Below are 12054 nucleotides of genomic sequence, written 5' to 3' on the forward strand. Positions count from 1 at the left end.
ATGCCCGGCTTTACCAACCTGCTCATAGCTCAAGAAATGCAGAGTCTGCTCAACGGTTGGGAGGAGAAGTCAGGGCCACTGGGGTTTCAATGATCCGTCTGTTTATGGGCCCAAGGGATGTGATAAGTAAAAGCCATACATTCTGAGCACGGCCTGAGTACCAGGCCCTGGGCCAAAGGCTGGGAACAGCCCCACGTGAGGATGTCACCATCCCCACCTGACCATCAGGGAACCCAAAGCCTAGGGCAAATCCCAGACTTCCCTGAGCCCTGTGCTTCACAAGTGGTGGGGGAGCTCACCTCAGGAAGGCAGCCCTATGGAGACACGGGGGCCCACGGGCTGTCGAGGCCAACGACTGAGTGGGCCCCACTCACCGCTCTGCCACGCAGCCAGTGACACATGGCCTCAGCACTCCATTTTCTTCCCTGAAGAGCAGAACAGGAGGAGCCGCTCACAGGGTGGGTGAGGCCCACACGCCTGAGGGAGGATGCCCTGCAAACAGTGGCCCACGGATTAGGAGTTAGTGACCCACTTCCCAAAGCCAGGGCCAGGCTGATGTGTGTGCAGATATGGCAGGGGAGAACTCAGACCCGCCGTGAGCCTAGGGTGGGAGGTGACACTCATCATCATGAGAGGCACTTGCAGAGGTGCCTGATTAACTTCCTCTGAGCCTGTGCCCGACACTGGGGCCTAAGCATCTCTCTGGTATGCTTTCACCCTCATGTGCCTTCTTGCCATGACCTCCTTGCACCGGTTTCCCTGGGGCCGTCTGCGGTCAAACCCCCAAGGTGGAAAATAAGCATAGCAGTCAGGTAAGGCAGGTGACTGAGCATCCCATCAGATCCTGGCCCCAGAGGCCCCGATGGCATTCCAACCCTGGGCTCCAGGCAAAAAGCCCGCTCCTCACCCCAGCCTGCAAGGACGACCGTGATGGCCCTGCTGACCTCTCAAGCATCCTTTGCACCCCCGACTCAGGAACCTCAGCTTCGCTGTACCCTGCACTCAACCACGCCCACTCCGACCCCAGTCACCCCAGCTTCGCTGTGCCCTACAATCACCATGCCCACTCCCACCTCTGGGGCTTGCCTTCCCTCTACTTGGGACGTTCTCCCTAATTATCTTTGCAAAGCTGAACACATCTCATCATCTGTGATTTGTGCCAGTGTCATCTCCTCAACAAGGCCTCCCTGTTCCTTCAATCTAAAGCTGGCCACGTCCCACTTCCATCTTCTCTCATCCTGCCTGGTGATCCAAACCACGCTGGCCTGCTGGATTCTCATTAGTGCAAATATCGCCATCTGAAATGGCCCTGCCTGCCTGTTGTTGGCCTGCATGACATCCATCCCCCTTTCTGCATTGCAGAAACATCCCCAGGGCCTAGCTGAATGCCAGGTGGCCAGCACACTCCAGGCAAGGATCTGCTGAGTGAAGAACAAACTAGGACGGAGCTGCGACGTGCGCTAGAAGAGATCTCCAGCCCCGCTGGAGAACGTCAGACAGCATTCAACAGAAGGATGCTGAGCAGAGCGAGGCTGGGGGACAGAGACGGCCGTGCATCTCCCGTCTGCTTCCTGTGCCGTTACCATCATCCAGCCATGCTGCGTGACCTGCAGGAGCAATCTGCTCCGTTCGCAGCAGTTGCTTCCCGTTTGCTGCATTTCCAACATTCACAGAACCAATTTCATCACCTTCCCTTTCTGCGGGACCAGCTGGCCGGCGCCCCCGCCTCTCAGGTCTTGCCCTAGCCCAGTGGGGCCAATGGACCCCATGCTGCCAAGCTTTCAGAAGTGCAGTCTCTGCCCGGGGGTCCCCTAGCCCAAAGTGGGGAGTGGCTTCCTGTAGCTGCTTCTGCGTGATACTAATACTTCTTTTTCTCTTCTTGGCTTTTCAGTTTTTCAGAAACCTAGCTAACCATTGCTCACAGTGAATTCACCTCATCTAATGGGCTGGTTTCTGCCTCTGACAGGCCCTGGCTGATCCAGGAGGCCTGCCTCACCCACTCCACCCACGGAGCTCCAGCAGTGAAACAGCGGGGGCCTCCATACTGCCACCACTACTCCATGAGGAGTAAATGCAGTCTGTGGCCCTTCAGGGAAAGGGGGGGTGCCTGATGACCTCTAGTGACACATTACTGATGTGAACTCGCGTTACTGCTCACAAATTAAGCTTCTGGTGGTTGCATTATATTTTGCAACCAATTGTTGCTTTTGTTTTCCAAGAGATTTTTTTTTTAAGCCACTCCTCCCCCTCCCAAAAAGGAATTATCCAAGAGCTCTACTATGTCTAACTTTCAAAGGAGGCATTGTTAATCTTTTGGCCATAAATTGGCAATTAACACCCACTCTGAGTCTAGTCAAACCAAGTTCCCGCCAGCATGGGGACTGCAGCAAAGGGTTTGTTCTTCGTGTGGCGTTTGCTTTCTGATTTCTTGACTGTGGCCTGAAGTTGCAAGAAAGAGTGGTAATTCCGGATGGCTGATACCACAAAAATGGTAGATAAATGGGCTCCTGTCAGCAGGAGAAATTCTCTACTGGTGCAGTGCTTGGGGCGACAGAGGGCCATGCTGCAAAAGGCGAAGTGGGCTAAAGTAAAGGCTTCACACTAATGGACCCACAAAGGTCAGCAGCCTGCATGGTGTCGGGAAAAGGCCCGGTCAGGCACCAGCCGTGCTGGGCTCTGGGCACAGCTCTGTCTCCATCCCACACCCATCTCGGTGATGCACCTCTTTGTGCTTCCTGCTCTGGCCCTCACCGGGCTCAACAGCCCGCAGGCACCATGCTAACCTCGGGGTGGGAGGGGCTTCCCACCAGGCGTTCTCCTGATGTCCCAGATAAGGAAGCAGGAATAAGGCAGACCTCCCTTTCGCTGCATCCTCTGAGGCCCAGCTGGGGATTACTCGGCTTCATTAGGAGAATTGAGGAGGCCATCACAGGCCCCTTGTTTCCGGGAGCTGCTGTCCCAGCTGTTGTAAACTGACCAGATGTGGCAGAGCTGAGACAAGATCCAGCGTGACAAGCGTTAGAAACCATGAAAGAATCCTCCTGTGGCCCTAAGCTGCCCCGAGCCCCTCTCCAGCCCAGAGTTCAGAATGGGCAGCCACTTTCAAGTGGACAAGAACAGAGAAGCTTGGGCAAAGCAGTCAGAAGTTTGCAAACTGAGGGCTGACAGGAAAGGGTAAGGAATGGGGCCTCCCCAGTGGCAAGCAGCAGCTGGGCTAGCAAATCACAGATGTGCAAGGACAGGAGGTAAGAGAGTCCCATAGATACTTTCATACAGAGACAAAATAGGTCATGGTGATCCACTGGATTTCAGTTCTACTGAGAACAGATCAAGAAGAAATACAGTCAAAGTGAGGACTGCAGGTTAGATAACAAGAGGGACTTACGATGAACAAACACTAAACAGGGTAGTTTAAAGAAAGTTGCCACCTTTGGGGATTAAGATGATTGATTCTCTGCCCAGTGAAGCCTATGACTAGGGTGAGTTGGAAGTCAGCCCTGCTGCTTTTATCTTGAGAACATTTCTTGAGCCCCTTATGCCTATCAGCACTTCCACTGCCCCCACCATCGTCTAGCCCACCTTCATGTTTGCCAATAGCCTCCTGCCTGGCCTCCCCACCTCCCCCAGAACCTACAGTCCATGCTGCTCACTGTCGTGCCAGAGGAGCTTTTTACGGGGTGCTTTTGCTCCCCTGCTTAAAACCTACTAATGCTTCTACCCTGCACTCAGAGTTCCTGTCATTCATTCACTCTGCCGTTGCACACAAGGCAGGATATCAAACAGGGTGTGGAACTTGTCCTTAACAACCCACCCATGAGAACTTGCCTCGGAAACGTTCAACACCATATACTAGAACAGGCTTTCCAGACATTTCTGAAGCAGCGCCTTGTACTCAACTCAGCGTAAGTCAACCCCGAGCCCTCCTGCATGGGCAGTTTCATTGGCAGGCGGGGAAACCATTGCTCTGCTTGGTACAGCAGCTCAGTGGGCACTCACCCTAGGACCTGGATCCTCCTCCAGGTCAGACCCTTCCTAATCCAGGCTGAGCTGGTACCTCCTGACTGAGGGACCTGAACTCTCAATGCCATCTCCATATGACACAAACTAGTCCCTGGGCATCTGTGGAGTCACTGGGCTAGGAATATGCCCATCTCTGGGACCCCGAGGTACTAGGGTTCTGCCCCAGACCTGCTAATTCAGACTCTCTCGGACAAGGTCTAGGAACCTGCAGTGTGTTGGCTTCCAGGTAACCTGACACTCATGGCTACACCTGGGCAGATGCACGCACGGTCAGAAACCCGAGGCTCAGAGAAGCAGGGCAACCGGCTCACAGTCACCACACAGCCAGGTGGCAGAGTGCCTCTCAAACCCAGCTCTTCTGACTCCAACCGCAGCTCTATTCCAACAACAGCGTACCTCTGTTTCCCTTCGGATATGAGAGGCCTCTACCACGTGGCAATAAGGCAAATCCCTGCCCTCAGAGTTACAGAGCCCGGGACTCATACCCCTGCAGCACCGCTCAACAACTCAGTTGTGACCTCAGGTGAGGCCTTCTTCTGGGGAGCAGGGATGTGGCAGAGCACGTCAGCGCTGCAGAGACAAGGAATTCCTGAGGGGAGGATAGTTCACACTTGAAGAACAGCAGGTCCCTCCTTTTGCCAAATTTCTCCCCTTACTCCTAAAGTGCGACTCCCAATATGGCAGCCAACTCTTACTGAGCACATGTCCTGGGCACACAGTACTAAGCTCCGAGCACTTCATACAAATGAACTCATTTAATGAGACATTTAACACAGTGAGAGAGGGCGTCGCCACCCTTCCTTGAAGATGGGGAAACTGAACCATGAAGAGATTCCATAAGTTGCCCAGGATGAGGATGGGGCTCCGTTCGTGGGCAGGGCTCCAGCCTGAGGCCCCGCTCTCCCACCAGCCCTCTGTCTCCTCGTCTCAGCCCATGCTCTCTGCTTCTCCTTCAGCAGCCTGGGAAAAACATGAGAGTTTCTCTAAACCTTCCACTGGGGGCCCTTGGAGTTGAACCAGCCAAAGGGGCAAGAGCCAGCTGACCCACAGGCTGTTCTTACTCTGGCTTCCATGAAGCAAGACTGGCGACATCCTCTGATGTGGTGAGGCCTCAGCTGGTAAGGCCTCGTTCTCCCTCCGGCCCATAAGCCTTCCAAGGGCAGAGCCTGCTAGGCTCTCTGAAGCCTCTTTGCCAGCACCAGAGCAGGGCCTGGCAAGCCAAGAGCACTCCCAGCACACCCGGGGCTCTCATCTGAGCAGCTGGCTTAGGAAAGGGCCCCTACTTCAGAGAGCCGGGGCCTCCCAGAGCCTCATAGCTTCTCAAACATTCTCTGCTCAGGATGGCTCTCAATTGAAGCATGGAAATCAGTAAGTGGCACTAAAAGCTGCCTCCCTAGCAGTCCCCAGATGAACTCCCATTTTCCTCTTCCCCAGGAGAGCAAAGCTATTGTGTCAACACTCGGCCTCGATCCCAGTGACCTTAAGCAGATTGCTTGTGCAACCTGAGGGCTGTGACTAGAGACAGAAAGGAGGGATCTGGGCGGAGGCTGCAGTGAGTCAAGATCTCACCACTGCACGCCAACCTGGGCAACAGAGCAACACTCCGTCAAAAGAAAGGGAAGAAAGGGAGGGAAAGGATGGGAAGCAGGGAAGACGAGGACTAGAGCTGAAACTAGTCTCCTGGAAGCCTGACGCCAGCATGCGCCACGGCTGGCAGGATCCCAGCCCACCAAGAGTGGAGAGCCCAGGACACTGCCCAGAGCAGCAGAGGGTACGAGGGGAGCTACCATGGGAGAAAGGCTGCAGCAGGCCCGGGCTTTCTTTGTTCATCAAAGCTGGCATTTGCTGAGTGCCAACCATGTGCCAGATCCATGCCACATGATTCCTCCCACACTCGTGAGCAACAGGCACTGCCATTCCCATTTTACAGACACAGACATGAGGCCTGGGGCACACAGTTCAAAAGTGGCAGAATGGGGACACAGCCCCAGTTATCTGACTCTGAAGCTCCTACTTCTCACAGCCACACTCTCTATGCCCCATGCACATCAGTTCTCTGGAAGGGCCAGCTGAGTGGTCCTCACCCAGGACCAAGCACAGCAGCGGGAGCACTGCGCCTGGGGTCAAGAGGTCAGGGTTCCCACCTTCCGGGGTGCCTCACCATGTGACTTTGGGCAAGGCCCCAACTCTTCCTGGACTCTAGAGGCCTCATCCTCAAGTGAGGGGATGGGTTAGAACAGAGATAGCAGATAACGTTCAGTTACCCATCAATTAGCAATGGCTGCCAAGACTGCCAAGGGGAGGATTCTAAGACCTCCACTAAGTTCACCTGAAAAGGCTGCCATGATTGATTAGCAATGTCTGTCAAGAGCACGGAAGGAGGCGTGCTAGTTCAGCATCCAAAGCTGCCCCCTTGACATCCCTAAACTCTGACAGCCCAGGTCTTACAGGCTCTCTTCCTTTGTTCAAGTCTATCCTAACTATCTCTAAGTCAGAAGCAACTACTCCCATGTGCCTGCCCACAAAAGTTTTTGCCTTTACTTGTATTTAGCATTTCTTTCATTCCAATGGGCTTTCTAGGGCTTTCCAAGCCTACCTCTCTCACCAGATCTTCACGTTGTCTGCAGTCCGTGTTATAAGGGGTGCTCCACCTCTGAATTCCTCTACTTGCCATCGGCACAGCTTCCCACCCTGAGAGGAAGGGTGCTGAGGGTGCAGGGCGGCGGGAACCGTAAGCAACTGAAGGGGAACAGCCACTGGCAGGGTGGACAGGAGAAAGTCACAAAGGTGCAGGCAAGCTGGGTCTGCCACACAGAAACTTGGCCAAGGAAAGGCACAGCTGGCCTGCAGCTGCTGGGAGTGCCTGAGCAAGAAGTCATGTAGCCAACCCCATGGCGACCAAGAAGGGCCACTGTCCCTCAAAGGTGGCCCCACCGGCACAAAAGATGGAAAGTGGAAGCTGGCTGGGGGGCTTCACTTGGAGAGGACCTGTCCAGCAAAGAGCTGCGAGTCACTGATGAGCATCTGCACAAGCTCTCACGACTTCCTGCAGCAACCCCTCATCCTGCACAGCCCCTGTAGCCCCGCCCACCCAGCTCTCCTGGACTCACCCCCAGGAATACTGCTTTCAGCGGCTTCCCAAAGCCATGCTGGCATGCTGGTTTCTACCTCATGCTTCTTTTCTACCCCAAACTGCCCCTGGCCAGCTTTCACGGTCTCTCAAACATCTGCTAACACAACAGTTGCTGCCTGTTCTGAGGCCTGCTCAGGGAGGTTTGGGGACTCAGTGTGTGGGCAGCTGCAATCAATCAAACCTCTGTTTCGGCATCCTGACCCCTCCCCACAAACATCTTGCTTCTGTTGTTGCTCTTTCAAGATGACCAGCTTGGAGTTAAAAATACAGCAGGGACTATGACACCCAGGGGGACTGCATTCAATGGGTGATCTTTTTAATTGTTGCTTTTTTCTGAAATCTTTGCTCACACACATGTGATCTATGTCTAAATGGCCTCATATAGCTCAAGTCTTGCTGGGAGCCAACCAATGCTGGGTGGTCAAACCAGGTCTCAAAAAAGCAGTAAGGAAAATGTCAGCAAAAGTCCTGCTAATAAACGAGTCACACCCTCAGGCTGGGCCCTGCCCTCAATGGCACACATTGTCATTCTGCAAAAGGAAGGCTGCAGCCTCACAGAGAACACCAACCAGGAGGGCCAAAAACACCATGTGAGGAGGAAAGCTGTGCAGGAGGCCCACGGGGCCAGGCTTGCGCAGGGATAGCAGCACAGCCAGTCCTCTGAGCTGCCTTTGGGCAACTTGCTCTGTGGAACCAAGTGGTTGTAATTACAAGTACAGGGAGGGCAGCCACTGCGGGACTAGGTCCCTGCGTCATTTCCCCCATTAGCGCTTTCCTCACTACAGTCAGTCTCCCCGACTCAGGATCCAGATGGCCACCTCACCTGCAGCCTCATTCAGCATCTCTGCCTGCTCTCTTGGCATTGGGGTTTTAAGAAGACATGAGCAAAGACAATCTGAAAGCAATGTCGACACCCCACCCTGTGTGTCTCATCCCCAACAGACAAGAGTTAACTGGGACAGCTGTCCCCCAGGGATGCGGCTAGGAAGGGGTAGGGTGGCCAGCGCGCCCCCGGGATATTTCCACCCTCGTTTCAAGGGTGACAGATAGGAGAATGCTCACACACGGCCAACTTCCTCTGGCAAGAGGGGGGGCGAATCCAATTCTGTCACCATTTCATAACCCTGGGCTCTGAACACAGAGTTGACTGCAGGCTGAGCTGAGCTGCAGGGCAGGCCTCCTTCCCATTTACAAAAGAAAAGCGATGAGGCAAGAAGACGAACAAACAAGACACAGAAAGTGGCATGAACAGAAAAGGGAGGATGGAAACACAGGGAAAACGGTGGACAAACAAAGAAAAATAGGCATAGGCATTCTTTTTTTTTGAGACGGAGTCTCGCTCTGTCACCCAGGCTGGAGTGCGGTGGCGCGATCTCAGTTCACTGCAAGCTCTGCCTCCCGGGTTCACGCCATTCTCCTGCCTCAGCCTCCTGAGTAGCTGGGACTACAGGCGCCCGCCACCACGCCCGGCTAGTTTTTTGTATTTTTAGTAGAGACGGGGTTTCACTGTGTGAGCCGGGATGGGATGGTCTCGATCTCCTGACCTTGTGATCCGCCCACCTCAGCCTCCCGAAAAATAGGCATTCTCATAGCAGACCGAGGGCACCTCCCAGGAACGTCCACCCTCTGCTCCTACCTCTGCCTCTGGAGGCATCCAGAAGCAGCCCACACCTTCCCTCCAAGTCCCGTGACTGTGACGATGATCATGAGTATCTGTCAGCACCCAGCCTGTGCCAGCCAAAGCACTGGGTGGGGGGGGTGTGTGTACCTATAGACACAGACACACACACACACATATCAACAGATGTGGACACACACACATATATATACACACACCCATATGGATAGTGCATTATCCACATACGTTGTTTCTCTTGCTCCTCCCACAGTCCTGTGGCAGTGGTGGCATTTGCTGCACAGACATGTCAAGCAATTTGCCTAGGGCTTCCAGTCTCCGGCCCTACCTCTGGAGGCCTTCTAGTGTGTCAATGTCGCCTTCTAAATGCAGATCCAAAAGTGAACACCATGCCCAAAAGAGCCCTGGCAAGCATAGGGACCAAGAGAGCTTCAGTTTCCTCAAGAGGGACTGGAATGGACAAGCTCTGAGGTCACATCTCCTGACATCCTCAGCTTCTAGCACAGAGTCTACACCCCAGGGCACTTGCTCCTGCTGAACTCAACTGTGGATACAGATGAGGACAGGGCCTTGGACCTCGGAGCTTCCTGCCCTCTTACTCTCTTGGGTTCTCTCCCTGGACCCTTTCCTGCGGGCAGGCTGGAGGGGCTCCAACTACCACAGTCCACCTGGCCATACCGAATCATGGCCAGAGGGAAGACCCCATGTACTCACGCACACCCTCAAGATCTGCTCTGGGCCCCAGTCGGGGCCTCTAGGGGAGCTGGGGCTCTTCAGAATGGCCAGCTGCTCCAAAGGTCTAACTGAAAAGGCCTTCTGCAGACTCACACACACCTGGCCTCAGAACCCACATACGAAGGGCGCCTTTACAAGAATGCACAAGTGGAGCTCTCACCCCCAAAGGCAATGTGTAAACCAAGATCAAAAGGCCCACGAAAGAGAAGCCAGAGCCCAGCGGAAGGAAGCGTGGGCCACACCTGGGTACAAGCCTACCCTTCCAAAGATATGGAAAGCCCAACTCCAAGTCTTGCCTCCATGGGCATGCAGAGCAGACCCCAGCCCCTTCTCAGTGGTCCCAAATGTTGAGTGAAGCCACAGCATGTAGAAACTGGGGTCTGTGGCTAGTGGTCTAACCTCAGTGGCCATCTAGCAACATGTTAGTCCTTGTACACCAGCAACATGCCCAGCTCATCAGGTTACCATGCACGAGGCCCTGCACTGTCCAGGGCTCTTGATAAATACATAGTATGGATACCCTAGGCCTCGTTCTCAGGGCCCCACAGAAAAGCAAGGCCCACCTCCCCAGGCTAGAAATCAACTGATGATGGAGCCAAAGCAGGCCGAGCCCCATGAAAAGAGGGCTGACTAGGGTCTAGACTCTTGGTGGGGGCATGGCTCAGCGTTCACGGGCCCAGCCTCAGGGCTCTGGCCATAGGCCTTGGGCACACACACTTTCCAGAGGCCCCTCTCTACTTTCCCTCTGCTCAAGACCCGCTGCCAAGAAGGCGGCCAAGGACAGACAGGCTGAGCCAGAGCAGCCTCCTCAGGTTCCACGCACCTTCCCAGATCTGGGAGGCCTGCCTGGGGCCAATGAAGCCATCTATACAACTGGGCGCAGCCCCACTGAGCATTGTATTTTTAAATAGTATCTAACCAAACGAGGTCAAGAAATGTCTCCAATGATGCCAGTGGTGTTATTCCAGCTGTGGCTAGTAACATATAATAACATGTATGTTGTTTTTATTATCTATCTACTCATTAGGTAATAAAATATGCTCAGCATTAAAAATGTGACTGAAGCATTATCATACCCAGAACTCTGGGCTCTGGGTTTTCCTCAGAAGTCACCCAAATCTGTCACCTTTCCAGACTTTTTACCTATTTACATTTTTCTGGAGAAGGGAAATTCCTCTTGGTGTCCAATAAATGCGTTCAATCCCTGTCCAGCTAGTAAAGTCAAGAACGTTCCACTACACTGCAAAAAGAACGGCACACGCCTGGAGCCACGATGGAAGAAGTGGAAACTAGCTGAGGAGGGGCAGGAGCGCTGACCCACACCCCTTCAGGCTCTCCCCCAGGCGGATCCCACTGACACAGGGGAGGAACGAGCACACCACCATCTTGCGCTCCCACTGCCCCAGCCAGTGCCCAGGCTCTTGAACAAAGGTAGCCAGAAAGTCTGGACTCTGGGGCCAGATATGCTTTAGACTTAAGACACCTGCACCTCTTCTTTTCTGGGTAGACCTCTATGTTGGGAGTAGGAACTAAAGGAGAGAATAACAAAACCCTATGAAGAGAAACTGCACATTCTTTGTAAAAGGAAAGAAGATCCAATTGAGAAAACAACATTGGGCTTGGAAGGAAGTCAGCTATGCCCGCCCAAAACACAGTGAGCACGATGAGCCCGCCTGCCCTGGATGTGGCCATAGTGCTGAGTGACCAAGGCCAACCCCTCTGAAACCATCCTCACCAACAAGAAGATCTTCACCCCTTGAAACCCAGTGAGACCAATGTTTACATAAATAAGTCCAGAAAAGACGATGGTCAGACTGCGGCATTAAGCAACTGACAGCTCCTAGATGAACACAGAGCCAATAGTGTTGTGGCCCATCACATCCACCCATCCTTGAGTCAGAGGTCACAAGGGCCAGCACCACTTCCTCATCCCCAGCCAGAACCAGATGCAGCCAACTCTCAGGCTCAGAGACACTCCTGATGACAGAGTATGAACTCCAAGTTCATCTCATTCAAATCAATATCCAAGATCAGTGTTAGCACAAGGCAGAGCTCCAAGACAAAGAGGATAAAGTCCAAGTGACAGGAGCGTGTGGCCAGATACTTCTACAGCAAAGGGCAAGGATGACTGCAGAGGCAGCTCAGAGAATGTTGGTCACAGCATCTTGAGGGCCTCACATTTCAACAGTTTAATCAAAGGAATAAGCTCTCCACAATCACTAGCTCTCGGAAACCATTACCCACACCCCTGATCTCAGGACCAGCAAAATCCAAGGGACACTGAATCCCAGTGTGTGTAAACGTTTCTTGCAGCAGCTGCAGGGGCGGCTTCCTGGGAGAGATGGCTTCAGTGAAGGGCCGGAGGGGAACACCAGTGTTTGGTCCAGTGAGTCTGCCCACCAACAGCCCACCTCTCCCCATCCACCTGCCCTTGTACCCCTAGCACTGCACTCACAGTGAAAGGGAATATTTGGTTGTAAATAGAAAGAAATAAACGCTTTTAAAAAACCAACTGGAAATAATCTTTCTT

The 12054-nt window shown here is 53.6% G+C and overlaps 1 protein-coding gene across 2 annotated transcripts in view; it reads right to left on the bottom strand.

Annotated features, from left to right (window-relative positions):
• The window catches only part of FAM53B (family with sequence similarity 53 member B), a 125003-nt gene that overhangs the window by 50335 nt on the left and 62614 nt on the right, over window positions 1–12054 (bottom strand). The window lies entirely within an intron of this gene.

The sequence above is a fragment of the Theropithecus gelada genome, chromosome 9, assembly GCF_003255815.1.
Source record: "Theropithecus gelada isolate Dixy chromosome 9, Tgel_1.0, whole genome shotgun sequence".
NCBI classification, from domain to species: domain Eukaryota; kingdom Metazoa; phylum Chordata; class Mammalia; order Primates; family Cercopithecidae; genus Theropithecus; species Theropithecus gelada.